This window comes from Cupressus sempervirens, chromosome 8 (assembly GCF_028749045.1).
Source record: "Cupressus sempervirens isolate cs-2001-9-10 chromosome 8, ASM2874904v1, whole genome shotgun sequence".
In the NCBI taxonomy this organism is placed as follows: Eukaryota; Viridiplantae; Streptophyta; class Pinopsida; order Cupressales; family Cupressaceae; genus Cupressus; species Cupressus sempervirens.
This window is the reverse complement of record NC_143125.1, coordinates 668,406,310-668,424,055: the sequence shown is the minus strand read 5'-3', so window position 1 is coordinate 668,424,055 and position 17,746 is coordinate 668,406,310.

Below are 17,746 nucleotides of genomic sequence, written 5' to 3'. Positions count from 1 at the left end.
TTAATATGCAAGCATAAAGGAAATAGAATAAACACATGAGACACAAAATTTAATGTGGAAACCCAATATGGAAAAAACCACCAAGTGACTAGCTACTAATTTTCACTCTTTTGAAGTGAGCCCTATTAGGAGCCAATCTAGTTAAAGGTTACAAAACACATTGTTAGGTGTGACCTTTTTAGAGGATTTAATCACCCTATTAGGAGTGGCCTTGCAACAGGTCTTTAGAATAATTCAATAGAATAGTCGCCTTGTTAGAGGATTTACAAATGGCTATTAAACAAAATCTATTAAGAGATTTTGGAATTATTGCTACAATGGTAAGAAAGTAACAAGGAAATGACCTAAATGAGATGCAACTAAATTTGTTGAATATAGATCTCTATTCTACTTCACTAGATCCTTCCCAATCAAATATAACTTTGCTGATCCTCAAGGATATATGACCATCCTTCAAATTTTCTCACACTTGTCTCTTCACACAATCAATACACTTGCATGCTTGCTTATACACTTAGAATCTCAACTTGACGTTTCATATTTACCATTCAAATTATCAAGTCGACTCATTTACAACCTACAATCATCAATAATCATTACATCAGTCTGCTAGAATCAATACTTGAAATAATTAAACTTTATTTCTCAAATTAAAAAAATCCTTCATTGGTAGACCCTGCTCAATAAAGACTGATCCTAAAAAGATTTCCTGTATTAAACAATAGAAGCTCAACTAACACTGCAAACCTACAAAAATCCTTTGGAGACCGAGTGAATTCAGTAAACACTAACTTATGTCCAACTTTCCTTCGCTAACCATGTGAGCTTGGTTAACACTACTTTCTGCCACATTTTCCTTCGACACTTGAGGTAGCTCAGTAGACACTATCTATGTAGAGTAATTTCCACGAATGCTCAGTAGACTCAAAAAACTACTTTGCTGACCAAATGAGCTTGGTAGACACTGACTAATAACTAATATGACATTTGTGTGACAGCAAAGACAACACAAAATTAGACAGTTGTATGCAACAATCTCCCTCTTTGGCACTGATGGCAACACAGCATGTCCTAGTCCAATGAAATTTGAAAAGAAGAGTTTCTCTAATAGCAATTTTCTCCCTCTTAAATTTTATGCCACAAACTTCTCTAATGTAGTAATCTCCCTCTATGAAGGAATTACATAACTTCTTTTCCAAACATCAAACTCTCCCTCAAACAAATTTTAGAAAGATATGATAGTAAACTCTCCCTCTTTGACAACACATGCCAAAGACAACACATACCAAATGAGTATCAATGTACCTTGAGTACTGATTCATATGCAATGTTCCCTTGACTCTACTACATCAACTGATAGAACTTGAACTTGGTTCCTATTGATGCATCACTAAAACTTTATTTTAGTCAGCTTCAGAAAGGGGAATGACCCCTAACTTACCTCTTAGATACAAGAATGCCACTATACCAATTGCAAGAGAAATATTAGGCCTCTTATGAACTACATATTATAATTTTTCAATCATTGATCTGTATAAGGTTTGATCTACCTGTTTTTAATCATCATCTTTGGTAAGCTTTAGTCTAGTACACATGGGGGTTCCGAGTGGTTTTGAATCTTCCATACCAAATTTCATGAGTATCTCCTTGATATACTTAGACTGAGTGATATAGATACCATTTTTTCTCTATTGAATCTAAAGACCAACAAAGAACTTAATCTCATCACACATAGACATTTCAAATTTTTTATTCATTTCCTCTGAATTTTTTTTGCATTGATCATCACTACTTGTAAACAAAATATCATCCACAAATATTTCTGCCAAAACAATCTTTTTATCTGGTCCTTCCTTGATGTACAAACTACTATTATCATTAGTTCTCTGAAAACCAATCTGAATAAGATAGTTATGCAATCTCTCATACCATGCTCTAGGGACCTGTATCAGACCATATAATGCTTTGTGTAATTCGTAGACCATGTCCTCTTTGTCTAGATCAACAAAACCTTCAGGTTGTTCAATGTAGACTTCTTCATCAAAAATACCATTGAGAAATGCAAATTTAACATCCATCTAATATACCTTAAATCCTTTATGTATTGCATATGAAAGTAAGGTCCTAACACCTTCCAATCTTGCAATAGGAGAAAATGTATCACCATAATCTATGTCTTTTTCTTGATAATATCCTTTACACACCAATCTAAGTTTTTTTCTTGATATCTTACTATCTTCATTCAACTTATTCCTGAATACCCACTTTGTCCCAATCACATTTTTGTCTTTAGGCCTAGGTACAAGAGTCTAGGTTTTATTCTTCTCTATTTTCTCTATCTGTTCATTTATAGTCTCAATCTGACTTTCATTTTCAAATGCATCTTTGACATTTCTAAGTTCAAAATCAACAAGTAAACAAATACCTTTTAGCTTACTTCTTGTCATAGTACCTTCTAATTTGTCTCCAATAATATGATCTCGTGCATGATGCCTTCTGACATACTTGGCCAATATAGGTGTGTTGCATAAAATTGTAATCAAGATTATGCAAACCTCAAATTATGAATATAGCAATGGAGAGTATGTTCGGTATGCTCTCAGGAACACAATAATGGATGAATCTCTTGGATGTGTGAATGCAAATGGAACGATGAAATATGTACCTAGCCTAGATGATATGAAAATCAAAATGACAGAATGATGATGCAATGATAAGACATTCTAATGGACTTCTAATGACTCCTAACACAGCCAGTATCATGCCATTCTTCTCGTGCTTCTCGTGTGGAAAGCTTGAGACAAGATGTCTATTTAAAGTGGATGGAGGAAACATCTAGAATGTGCTTAGAAACCACTAGGAGATAAGGATAAGAATTGACAACTAAACACAGGAGATAAGGATAAGAATTGACAACTAAGCACCTTATCTCACATTCTGGATAGATAGATAAGATTGATGAGATGGCATGTGTGTGTAGAAGATTCCTATGGTGTAGACAACATGTGCTTAAAAGAGGTGATGATGACTCATATGAATGCACGTACTTCTAGGCAGTTTGAATAAAGATTAAATTAAATGAAATTTAATTTAATCAAGGTCTAGAAGAATTAATGGGAATATGGAGGATTTTAAATAAATAAAATTTATTTAAAAAAGAATATGTGGAGAATCATGTATTAATTTAAATTAACAAATTAAAGCTAGGAAATATTTAAATTAAATTTAAATACTTAGACAAAAAATGAACTTATTTAATTAAAATAATTTAATTAAATAAAAGTAGAGGAATGTGACTAGTACTAATTAGATTAATATAGTCATTCAGGACAATTTTTAGTGTATACATTTTTGCCCCTCTTTGATGTGATGTCGGCACGACATCATATCAAAGAAAATACAGGTTGCCCTTGAGAAGATAGGAGAGGACTGGTGACAACGACAAAGGAGAAGGGTGATGAAAAATGATAATCTAAATGCAACTTAACTACGTGAATGCAAGAGATTCAATTGTGTTCATATGGAGAGCAAACCTTATTTTAATATTGCAAGAGGAGTTATTCACCAAATGCTATAGAAGCATAGATGACAAGATTCCTTTGCGTGTATTAGACTCTCAGCTCAATGGATGCAGGTTTCAGAGTCATGAGGGAACAAATGACATATACGCAGTGGAGAGGTCTGGGCACACCCAAAATCTTTTTAAGGAGCTTGGTGGAAAGTGTGATAACCTGTTGCCAATAGTGAGCAATGCATTAACATAACTTGAAACTGACATAGATGTGCTAAAGAATCATGAAAATAGATCATATTGCAAAATAAATGTGTAATCAGGATAAGCCGTTCCAATGATACTAGGATATGGAAGATCGAGGCACACTGAGGAAGGCTATCACTGACACACAAAGATAAAATTAACAAGAAGACATTATGACTAAGCAGTCATTCAATTCACCATGCTTGCCTTGAACCTGATAAATTTGTTAAATTTGTTAAGCCTGTGTAGGAAGGATTCATCCTGTAAGGCAAAAACTGGTTGATTGATTGAATTGAAATGAGATATGTGTGATTGGTTGCTGGCAATTACAGTAAAAGGAATGATGTTCTCAAATCATTGAGTCTAAATGTGAATTTGTGTAAGCTTGTTTGCAATCACTATTTGATGAGGTTGGTTTTATGGATGGAAGTTCAGTGTGGTGAGAATATGGATAAGATAAGATGAGATAATGGATGAATTGAATTGGAATGGAATGGAAGGAATGAAAATAATAAATATGCTGTTAGAGGAAAATGTGTTGAATGGAAGACTAGAAATTTGATCAAGATAGATGCAAATAGAATGAAGGAATTGATTATGGAAATGATGTGAAGGAAGTGATTGGAAGAAGAGAATATGATGAAGTTAGAGGATAAATGAATTGATTGAATAGACATGAATGAATGTGGAATATGTGGATTGAATGTGAAAGATTTAGATTGAATTTGAAATGAATGAATGAATAGAATGGAGGGAAGTGAATGGATTGAACGAATTTGGAATAAATAGATTGAAACCAATGACAAGGGAGAGCCACGGTATTTGAAATGGAAAGGAAGGTTGGGTAGATATATGAATGGAGGAATAATACGGATGACCAACGGGTATAGTTATAATGGGGAACCAAGAACCATATTTCAAAGGAGTGACCAACAATGCCCCATTCCAAGGATATGAAAATGGAAGGAAATAATGGTGGGGAAGGATTGCATGAAAATGGACGGATGGTGTGAAAGCTCACATATGGAGGAAGAAAAGGCATGTGCTCTTCTTAAGCATGTATGAGCATTTTTGTTGTTGTGCCTCTAGTATTGATTATGAGCATGGGTATGAAAGTGGAATGAAGGAAGACATGAAAAAGGAATAATGATACGAAGGATATGAAGGAGGGACGATTATATGAAGGATATGGATGGAAAAGGGATAATGATATAAAGGATATGAAGGAAATGCGTGATAAGAAATGGATGAAATGAAAGGGATAACCAAGATCAAGGGTATATGGAAGAAGGATAGGCGTGCGTAGGATTATGAATGGAAAAGATATGAATGAACATGAAAAGAGGATGGGAATATGTATGCATATGGATGAAAAATGGATGCATGTGACAAGGACTATGGAATGCAAGATAGGGATAACATGTCAAGATCAAACATATGGAAGAATTTAGGAAGTATATAGGATAATGTATGAATAATGGACATCAAAAGATAATGAACAGTAAGATGGGAGCATGAAAGGATATGTACAAAAGGTTTGTATGGATGAAGCGCAAGGAAAAATGGAAAGTGTAAGTCAAGATCAAAGATGGGAATGGCAATGGACGATAGATGGAATATAGAAGATAGGTAAAGAAGAACAATATGGATGGAACTTGCCCCTAGTGTAGAGTGCAAGTGGAAAAAGGGAAGTTAATGGATAGGTAAGTGAAAGTGGAAGACAATGGATACATAGTAGGGAAAATGAAGGGATGACTCAAGCATCTAGGTATATGGATGTATCCCTTGATATTTATACTTCTTTAATTTGTTTATTATTTTCTTATTTTCAAGGAATTGTTGGTATTTTCTCGTAGATGTTGATAGGGTAAGGAAAAGAATGCTAAAGTGAATTGGGGAATAGAAGACAATGACCTATGAAAAATTTTGGATTAAGAGAGTTGAGTAGGTAGGAGGAAGACATGGTTGATGAATACTAGGTTGGAAGACTTGTGAAGGAAGTGGAAAGATCTTCATTGGCATACACATTGAAGGGTGGTGGAAAGGAGTAAATTGTGAAGGATGTATAGGAGAAAGTTGGAATTTTGGGATATAGGGACCCAAAATGGATGAAGGAGATGATTGCATTGGGATGGCGGATTTGGGTGTATAAGGACCCAAAATGGATTTGGAAATGGAGGTTGGGAGAATTTATGAAGGAGGGAGGCCTTTGGATTAGCAGAATTGGATGTCATTTGGAATCTTTCTTTGAGATTCATTGCTTCATTAAGTAGCTTTGGTATCTACATAACTTTTACACTTTTGATTTTTTAGCCTTTGTGGCTTTTTGATTGCATTTTGGATCTGATTTTTCTTTTCTTGGACATGTCGCTTAGATGGGACATGTTGATCCTTACGGTTTTGTGGATTTTTGACTTTGTTTTCTTTTTCTTTGGCATCTAATTTGCTTCCATTGGCCATGGTATGGGTGCATGAAGGTAAATAAGATGGAGAACGTATGGAAGGTGAATGTTGGAAGGAATTCAAGGATGTGAGCCTTTGTTGATCTTTACTAGGACTATGAGGGGATAAATTGGAAAACATGGATAAGGTAGGAGGATGTATATAAGGACCTAATATGGAAGGAAGGGAAGAAGAGTTTGACAATGGAACATAAGGAATTAGAATGGATGGACTATAAGGACCTAAAATGGATATGGAAGATGGAGGAGAAGTTTTAGGTGTGGAAGGAAGAATTTTGGAATTGGAAAAAGTGGAAGGTGTACCAACATCTTGAGGAATTATTTTTTTAAGGGGATACTTGGTATTCTCAACGCAAGATGCGAGTCTAGGTGTATGGGATTCATGAGGAGATTGGATAGGTGTGATAGGATCATGTGAAGGAGTAGGATTATAAGGGGGATCATGAGGAATAATAGGATCATGAGATGGAGAAGGATCGTGAAATTTGGATGAAGGGGTGCATGGATCTTGACTTGGAAGAGAATCATTGAGTGGAACGAGTGGATTGTGAGATGGAATAGGTTCATGAGATGGAATGGAGGGAGTGGAACTATGAGATGGAGTACTTTGATCTTGACATGAAATAATATCATATAGCTCAAGGAGTGGATCATGAAATGGACTAGAATCATATGAGGACGTGGAAGGAATGGAATCATGTGGTGAAAGAAGATCATATAGCATGGTAAGTGGATCATCATATGTGGGCGTGGAGGAAATAGAATCATGAGATGGAGTAATTGGATCTTGACAAGGAGGAGTATTAGTGAATGAAGTGGAAGAAAATTTTTCATGAAGGGGAATATCTATGGATGGTAATGCTGGAGATGGAATGGAACCAGTAATGGGTGTGGTAGGTGTAATGTCTTGATCTTGATTTGGAGGGAAATCAGAAGATGGACTAGGAGGGATGGATGAATCTTGAGGGATAGTGGAATGATGGGATGGAGAAGTGCTCAAATCTAGAGGAGAAACATCATGCTTTGAAGGAAGGTCTTGAGATGGAACTAGATATGTGACTTTTGGTGATTGGCTCACATTATGCTGAATTTTTAATCTAGCCAAAAGTGATGTGAAATACCTTGACGAGATGGGGATGACATTGTTGGAGACTTAGGAGATGATGTTGGTGGAGGATTCGGGGATGATGTAGTTATAGGATTAGGATTTTGTGGAGGTGGAATTATGGATAAAGGAGTTGGATTAGGTTCATAGTAAGGAGGATTACATGGAGGATTAGGATTGGATGGGACATGAGAACTAATACCTTTGAGATATAAGATACAATTTTTCATTTCCTCCATTTTCTTGGCAAGGGTCTTTACATCTGAGGCATTGTGTGGGCCATGAATGGAATTGTATGGAGGGATATGAGAGCTAGAAAATGAAGGACACATAGCAAAGAAAATGACCTTTTCCTACGGACTTAATTTTTCCAAGAGTGTATTCTTTAGTTCCTCAATTTCTATGGCGAGGTCATTTATGACGGAGGAATTATATTGGCTATGGACGGAATTATCTACAGATGAAGGATAAGGAGATGGTGTTCCCTTGTCAAAGGTAGGAGAATGATGAACATAAGATAGATTAGAATTGAAGTTTTGAGAAGGAATTTGATATGGAGAAGGTACAAGACCATGTTGTCGTGCAATATTGTCAATCATTGAAAGAAGCAGATTTGAATTCATGGCTGCAAAAAGTGATGAAAAGATTTGAAGAGGGAATATGAACTTGGAATTAGGAGCTTTGTGCTGATTGGACTTTGATTTGATTTTATTGAATTTGAATTGAGTTGATATTGATTTGGTTTGGATTTAGATTGGATGAGGGTTCGATTTGATTTGATAAGAACCCTATGATAGTGTAAACAAAGTGAATGTTTGATTTTAAATGAAAGTCCAATGATAAGGCAATGCTTCTATGTCCGAAGTAGAATATGTGATGTCAAATTGAAATAGAAGAAGACGTGAATGAAGTTTTTGAAAGATTGATTATGACTCAGATGACTGAATTTGACAAGGAATTGGATTAGAAGAATGCTGATTTGAAGGATCGAATTAAGAATGCATGATGCGCTTGACTAGGGAAATTGAATATGAATAATGATGAATCATGACTAGGATGTAGATTAGGAATGTGATTAAATGACAAGGAAATAATTTGGATAAATAAAGAGGATGAAGATGTCAAGTAACGTTTTGAATGATGAAGGTAAGATATGTAAGAGGGAACAATGTCTTAGATGGAAGAAATATGTGACGTGAAATGATTTGGAATGATGATTAAGAAGAGATTTTTTTTTTTTGTTTTTGAAATGTTTTTTTGATTTTTTGGATTTTTGAACTTTTATAATTTTTTTTTTTTTTTGAATTTTTAGGTTTAAAATGAAAAAGCAAACAATGAAATATGTACAATACTAACGTGCTTCAAACACTCCAAACACACCAACAATCCTATAAGGTTTGACTAGGCTGTACAAGGCTCGACCAGGGGGCATCCTCGATATATGCAAGGTACGTGAGGCCCGAATCTGAAGATGAAAGGAGATACTACCACACAGCCAGGGGGAAACGGTAACCAAATCTCCTCCTTCACTTCCCAAAGGTATAAAGTTCTTTGGGGCTTAGCCAAGAGTGACAATATTTACACTTCCAAGAGAGGTGTCTTTCGATTCACCTCCTAATTTTTATACTTTGCCAGAATGCTGGAGTTGAGGTCGTCCCAAGGGGTGATGAAATCCCCAAGCAGGCCTCCTAGAAAAATAAAAACAAGTCCACTTATTTCTTGTGCACCCAAGATCGCCCAAAGGCGCGAGGGGAGAGAATACGTAAGTGGACTTGGGTTTTAAAGACACTTGTTCATTACCAAAGAGATTTTAACTTTTCTAGTCTAATTGAAAACACACGTGATTAAAATGTACAATGTTCGTTCAATGTTGCAAAAATCAGGCACACGAAAAGCAAAAAAAATTTAGTTTTTTTGAATGTTTTGGCTAAAAGGAAAATAAAAATAAAGACCTAAATGCATAAAATAAATTTGATTCTAGATAAAAGAAATAAAAATTAAATTTTGAAGGAAATAAAAAAAAAAATTCCTTTTTTTTTTTTTCAATTTTAGTTTTAGTGTTTTTTTTTTTTTTTTTTAAATGAAAGCCAAGAATATTATTCAATCGTTATAGAACAATACATCTGAGTTGCAGGATAATGTGGAAGGGATTGTTTTCAGGCTTGGATACGTGTATCAAGGTTTCCTTTTCAAAAATCATGTCGTGCGGATCTCAGGCAATAAGACCACACAACATCTCAATGAGGCCTCGAGGCATTTCTGTACTCTTTGCAAGAAAATTTAGTTTTTTGCAACACTCTATGATTACTTTGACGATGTACTTCAAATTTTGAAACTATCCTGTAAGTCGCTCATTATTTTTAAGATACAAATCCTCAATTCCCTGCACAGCTCAGATTACAACATGGGACTTGAAGTAGGTAGTTCTTGTCTATGGTGTGGAATTTGAGTAGATGAAAGTGGAGATAAAAATAGGTGAAGGAGAAAAATCCATTGAGACAGAGGTAGTAAAAGTATAGATGGATAGAGAGGAAGATAGAGAGAGGGGGAGGAGATTTTAGAGTTACAGGTATAGGGAGTGATGGTGGAAGTGGCATGGATACATGCGAGGGCGGCAATGGAGAAGTAGTAAGCACAGGCGGCACCAATAGGTTGTGGCCGCAGGAGAAAGCAGTGCCACAGGAGAAAGCAGGAGAACAGCACCGCAGGGGAAAGAAGTTAGCGCCCGGAGGTGGAGCGGCGTGATCAGCAGCGAGGGCGCGGAGGTGAGGCCGGCAGTGGCGAGTGTAGGATGTGGTCGGAGGCGCTAGCAGAGGCGGTGGCGTCGGGAAGAAGCCGATGGCGGAGGCAGCGGCGCAGAAAGAAGGAGAAGCCGCTGGCAGAGGCAGCAGCGCCGGACAGAAGGGAGAGCCGCTGGGGTGGTAGCAGCACCGGAAGAAGGGGAGCTGCTAGAGCAGTAGCGGCGGTGCTAGAAGTAGGGGGAGCCGCCGGCAGAGGCGGCTCGGGCTGGAAAAGAGAGGGAGCCACCGGCGGCGGTGGATCTGGCTTTAAAAAAAAAAAAAAAATTAATTTTTTTTTCTTTGTTTTTTTTTTGAATTTTTTTTTTTTTTTATATTTATATTTTAATAAACACACCCTTTTTTTTTCTTTTAATTGTTTTCTCCCCTCCCCATATGCAAAATGAAAATAACCCCACTATCTCACTTTTTTTTTTTTTTAAACCTAAATAGCATAAAGCAAATTGAAAAAAACCAAGCCCCTATACATTTTTTTAAATTTTTTTTTAACAAAGAAGAACAAAATATAGGGTACTCACCTCATGCGCTCCAAAGATGGTGACGAACCTCATGGCTTGATTTGACGCTCCCTACACAAGTTATTCTCTAGCCGCGAGCCTTCCACCTTAGCTTGAAGAAATTTGAACCTGCGAAGTGGGTCCCACCGGGCCTGCCAAAATGTGTTGCATAAAATTGTAATCAAGATTATGCAAACCTCAAATTATGAATATAGCAATGGAGAGTATGTTCGGTATGCTCTCAGGAACACAATAATGGATGAATCTCTTGGATGTGTGAATGCAAATGGAATGATGAAATATGTACCTAGCCTAGATGATATGAAAATTAAAATGACAGAATGATGATGGAATGATAAGACATTCTAATGGACTTCTAATGACTCCTAACACAGCCAGTATCAGGCCATTCTTCTCGTGCTTCTCGTCTGGAAAGCTTGAGACAAGATGTCTATTTAAAGTGGATGGAGGAAACATCTAGAATGTGCTTAGAAACCACTAGGAGATAAGGATAAGAATTGACAACTAAGTAACTTATCTCACATTTTGGATAGATAGATAAGATTGATGAGATGGCATGTGTGTGTAGAAGATTCCTATGGTGTAGACAACATGTGCTTAAAAGAGCTGATGACGACTCATATGAATGCACGTACTTCTAGGCAATTTGAATAAAGATTAAATTAAATGAAATTTAATTTAATCAAGGTCTAGAAGAATTAATGGGAATATGGAGGATTTTAAATAAATAAAATTTATTTAAAAAAGAATACGTGGAGAATCATGTATTAATTTAAATTAACACATTAAAGCTAGGAAGTATTTAAATTAAATTTAAATACTTAGACAAAAAATGAACTTATTTAATTAAAATAATTTAATTAAATAAGTAGAGGAATGTGACTAGTACTAATTAGATTAATATAGTCATTTAGGACAATTTTTAGTGTATACAATAGGTTCCTTTCCTTTTGAATGAATTGCATTGTCATCCTCTTGAACTTCAACTTCAATTTTTGGCTACTAAGACTTAGTAGGCATTGGCCCAGTAGCATTAGAATGTGACTCGAGTCCTTGTGACTTAGTTTGAACTTCTAGCAACTCGGTGACTAAGGAAGACTCGAGAGTAGAAGTTTCCTGATTGTTAGATGTGTCTGGTAATGTATCAATTTAATTGAAAAAAAATCTCTTGTAATCTTCTAGTTCCTTTCAACTTTTTTCTTTATTCCTTTCTGCAAACTCATTAACTTTTACATGTGCACTTTCTATGATTTTGTGAGTAGACAAATTCAAACATCTATATGCCTTACTCTTGGAAGAATATCCCAAAAATATACCTTCATCGTATTTCACAAAAAGTTTTCCTTTTCTAGATTCTTTCAAAAAGTAACATTTACTTCCAAATACTTTCAGCTAACTTACATTGGGTTTATAGCTATACCATAACTCATAGGGGGTTTTTAATAGGTTCTTCTTCAACTATACTTTGTTTAAGGTATGAATTGTAGTGTTGACAGATTCCTTCCAATATTTGATAGAAATATTATTTTCCATCATTAGAGTGCTTGCACAATCCATGATAGATCTGTTCCTCCTTTTAGTTATTCCATTCTGCTTGGGTGTTCTAGCGGTTGATATCTATCTTTTGATTCCTCTTTCAATGCAAAAGTTATTGAATTCATTGGAGATGAATTCACCACCTCTATCTAACCTTAAACATTTCAATCTTTTCTCTATTTCCTTCTCTACTCTGGCCAAATACCATTTGAATTTCTCAAATGCTTCTGACTTCTCTCTTAGATACATAACAATCATCATTCTAGAGTAGTCATTAACAAAAAGAATAAAGAATATTTCTCTAGTATAGCTCTCAATTCCAATAGTTCCACACAAATTACTATGCACAATTTCCAAAACATCTTTAGACTAATATTTTTTATTTTTAAAGCTAGTCTTTTCCATTTTACCAATCTGATAATTCTTGCATAGACCAACATCAGGTTTGTTCAAACTAGGAATGCCTCTCACTTTCCTATATTTTCTTATCTTCACCATGTTATCAAAATTCACATGACATAATCTTCTATGCCATAACCAACTTTCTTCAACTTGAGCAATAAAACATGAGCACTCACCATGATCAAGATAAAACAAGTTACTTTTTGTTTGTTTATCTGATCCAATCAGTTTTCCTTTGTCATCCAGTGGTCTTTCCTTCCCATGCATGAATTCCACCTTGAATCCAATATTGATTAGTTGTGTCACACTCAACAAATTATCTTTTAGTCCTTCAACCCACCAAGCATTATCACACACAAGTTGTTTGGTTAATGAGATTCGACCTCTTCCTTTGATACAACAAGGTTCATTATTTATAAACCTTACACTACCACCATCATAGTCTTCAAAGTGTTCAAACTTTGTTTTGTCACCAGTCATATGATGTTAACATCCATTGTCTATGATCCATGTATCATTTTTGCTCACATGAGAGATAAGTGCCATCTTATCTTCTTCATCATTATTAGATTTATCTTTCGCAACAATGTAAACAATTTCATCTTCACTATTATCATAATCCTTAGAGTCCTTATCCATAAAACATGTTCTCTTACCTTTTTCCTTGAGTGATTTGAAATCTTTCTTTCCATTGCACTTGTGACCTTTCTTCTAATCCTTGCTTTGCTTGTTTGGGCACCTAGCTACAATACGACCAAATTCTTTGCATGAAAAATAGATTAAGGGAACTTTAACTTTGTATTTTTCTCTAGCTCTAGAATATTTCCTTGCAAGTAGAGCTTCAACAACTTCAAGATCACTATTATAACTTTCCTTTGATTCTTCTTCACTTTTTGACTGAGAGTCCTTTATTTTCTTGCCTTTTTCCTTAAGTGAAACATTGCCCTCAAATGTTGATTCAATGTTTTTGGAAATTGGAACATAATTATCATAGTTATGTAGCTCAAAACCTATCAATCTTCCTACTAGTGTATCCAAAGTTATCTTATGATTTGTCTCACATCTTCTTTTTTGAATCACAAATACTCTAATTGCATAAATGGGAAGCAATGTTCTAAGAACTTTACTTACAACTATTTCTTCCTTGATATCTTCTCCTGAAGCTTTGACTGCACTGACACTTGCATTGATTTTTTCAACATATTTGACAATGTTTTCATCCTCTCATTCTAATCTGATCAAATTGTCCTCTTAGGATTTCTACTTTGGCTCTCCTCACATTGTCATCACCTCCATAGATATCCTTCAGCTTGTTCCACATTTGAAAGGTAGTTTTATAGTCCTTGATATCATCAAATTTTTCATAGCTTATAAAAAATGCAATGTCTATCATCATGGTGTTATGAGTCTTATGGAGTGTATGTGCAGGATCATGGTGTGCCAAAAAGTGGCAATTTGAAAAATCTGTAGTTCTAAAATATCTAAAACCATTTCAAAATCTATTCCAACATTTTTTGCACCCACCTTGATACTAAATAAAAACAATTAATATCTTTATATGGTCTACTACATCTTTTGATACCAAACCTATATGGTCAACTTTAAAAACATCCTTAAAATGTGCTTTTGGCCTATTTTAATGTGATTTTTACTTCAAACATGTAGCTGATGACTTTTATTTCACTAAAATTTGATGAAATGAAAAGGGTTTCTTAAGAATGTTCTTATCTTTTCATAAATGTAAGGTTTGTCAAATTATGAGTTTAGTAAGTAATTATTACTTATTTTCTAATAGAGTTAAGTATAAAGTGTTGACTGATGCACTACTTGAAAAACAACTATAATTTTCAAATAGTACAACATTTTTTAAATCCAAATGATGCATCACATTTTGTGTTTCTTATACTATAAGGAAAAAAATAAAAAATTGAATTTTGTAGAGGTATGAATTAGTTAAGGTGGTCAGACACGAGAGTTTTTTAATTCTAAAAATACTAAAGTCAAAAATTAATTATTAATTATTAATTTAGAATAAAAATATCCAAAAATATGTATCACATCTAGGCATGAGTCTACTACTTATATCTAGAATTTTATTAAAAAATATTATGATTTGATTTTGATTAAGGTGGTGAGACATACATCTACTTCTTATTCTTGTTCTGAAAATTTTATAATATTGCATTAAAATTCAAAATTTTGACCCATCAATTTTTATTCTTTTGAGATAATTCCTAGTAGTTTAGAAACTAGATTCAATTTGCTAGATATTCTTTTCTCTCAACTTTTTGATATAAATTTAATAACAAGTAGAAAATTGCACATCAAGTTGACATAACCCTAATTTTCTAATTTTTTATTGCCACTTAAGAGCATAGTTTGGTTGACCATTATCCTGCACATACCCTGGAAGCCAGATGAAGTCTCATGAGACCTTGCGATGTTGAAAAGTTATCTCTATTAAGCCTTAGAATTTCTCTCTTGTAAGACATCTTGATCTTTAGCTTAGGTCCTTGAAATCCTTTCTACAAGCAACAAAAGCTCTAATACAAATTATTGGAAATATAGATGGAGTAACTAAGAGGGGGGAGGGGGGGGGGGGGGGGGTGGTGAATTAGTTACTATAAAAATATATCCACATATCGGTTAGATGTCTGATAAAACTATTTACTACTGTCACTTGGTAAACATACATAATTTGTTGTAACTCGGTAAATGCAGTGCATGTTATTTTTTTAAAGATCTTAAACATTCATAATTATTAATATGCAAGCATAAGGGAAATAACATGAACATATGAGACACCAAATTTAACATGAAAATTGAATATGGAAAAAATCACCAAGTAACTAGTTATTGATTTTCACTCTTCCAAAGTGAGCCCTATTAGGAGCCAACTTGTTTAAAGGTTACAAAACACACTATTAGCTATGACCTTGTTACACGATTTAATCACCCTATTAGGAGTGGCCTTACAAGAGGTCTGTTGAAAAATTCAATAGAACTATCACCTTGTTAGAGGATTCACAAATGGTTGTTAAACCAACTCTATTAAGAGATTTTGGAATCAATGCTACAATTGTAAGAAAGTAACAAGGAAATGACCTAAATGAGATACAACTAAATTTGTTGAATACAGATCTCTATTCTACTTCACTAGATCCTTCCTGATCAACTATAACTTTGCTACTACTCAAAGATATCTAGCCATCCTTCAAATTCACTCATACTTGTCTCTTCACACAATCAACACACTTGCATGCTCGATTATAGACTTAGAATCTCAACTTGACCTTTCATATATACCATTTAGATTATCAAGTCATCTCATTTAAAACTTACAATCATCAATAATCATTACCTTAGTTAGCTAGAATTAATACTTGAAAAAATTAAACTTATTTCTCAAATTAACAAAATCCTTCATTGGCCAACCCTATTCGATAAACACTGATCCTGAAAAGATTTCTTGTGTTAACCAACGGAAGCTCGGTTGACACTGTGAACCTACAAAAATCCTTTAGAGATCGAGTGAACTCAATAAACACTAACTTCTGTCCAACTTTCCTTCATTAACCATGTGAGCTCGGTTAACATTACTTTCTACCACATTTTCCTTCATTGCCCAAGTAAGCTTGGTAGGCACTGTCTATGCAGAGCAATTTTCAGGAATACTCGATAGACTCAAAAAATTGCTTTTTTGACCAACTTAGCTCGGTAGACACTGACTGATAACTGATACAACATTTTTGTAACATCAAAGACAACATACAATTAGACAATTGTATCCAATAATCTCCCTCTTTGGCATTGATGGCAACACAACATGTCATAGCACAATGAAATTTGAAAACAAGACTTTCTTTGATAGAAATTTTCTCCCTCTTAGATTTTATGCCACAAACTTCTCTAATGTAGTAATCTCCCTTTATGAAGGAATTACATAGCTTCTTTTCCAAACATCAAACTCTCCCTCAAACAAATTTCAAAATGATATGACAATAAACTCTACCTCTTTGACAACACATGCCAAAGAAAACAAATTCCAATTGAGTATCAATGTACTTTGAGTATTGATTCATGTGCAGTATTCTCTTGACTCTGCTACATCAACTGATAGATCTTCAACTTGGTTTCTTTTGATGCATCATTAAAACTTTATTTTAGTGAGCTTCAAATAAGGGAATGACCTCTAACTTACCTCTTAGATACAAGAATGCATCCTTAGGTAATGGCTTAGTGAATATGTCTTCAATCTATTCTTTTGTATGGACATATTCCAATCTAATTTCTTTATCCTACACCAATTCTCTGACAATGTGATATTTTATAGCAATATGCTTGGTTTTGAAATTCATTACTAGATTCTTTGATATGTTAATTGCCATTACTAAACATGCATTACTAGATTCTTTGATATGTTAATTGTCAATGTTACTAGATTTTTTGAAATGCATTACTAGACATAACAACTAGTTATTTGATCTCAACCTCCATGCCTTCCAACAACTGTTTAAACTAAACAATATTAGAAAATTTCACTATTTCAACAACATACTCTACTTCTACTATAGATTGGGATGTGCAAATTTTCTTTTTTGCTTGTCTAAAATACCAACTTTTTTTGAAGAAAGAGTGCTCCACCACTTTTACTCTTCCTGTCATCAATGTTTCCTACCCAATCAACATCAGTAAACACTTTTAAGTCCAAATTTCCTCCAAGTTTATACCACAATCTATAATCTTTAGTGCCTTTCTAGTATCTCAACATCCTTTTGATTTCCATCATATGATTTTCTCTGGGTCTTGTCAGGAATCTTGTTGCTATACCAATTGCAAGAGCAATATCAGACCTTGTATGAACTACATACTACTATTTTTCAATCATTGATCTATATAAGGTTTGATCTACCTCTTTTGAATCATCATCTTTGGTAAGCTTTAGTTTAGTACACATGGGGGTTCCAACTAGTTTTGAATTTTCCATACCAAACTGCTTAAGTATCACCTTGATATACTTAGACTGAGTGATGTAGATACCATTCTTGCTCTGCTAAATTTAAAGACCAACAAAGAACTTAATCTCAACAAACATAGACATTTCAAATTCTTTGTTCATTTTCTCTAAATTTTTTTGGCATTGATCATCATTCCCTATAAACAAAGTA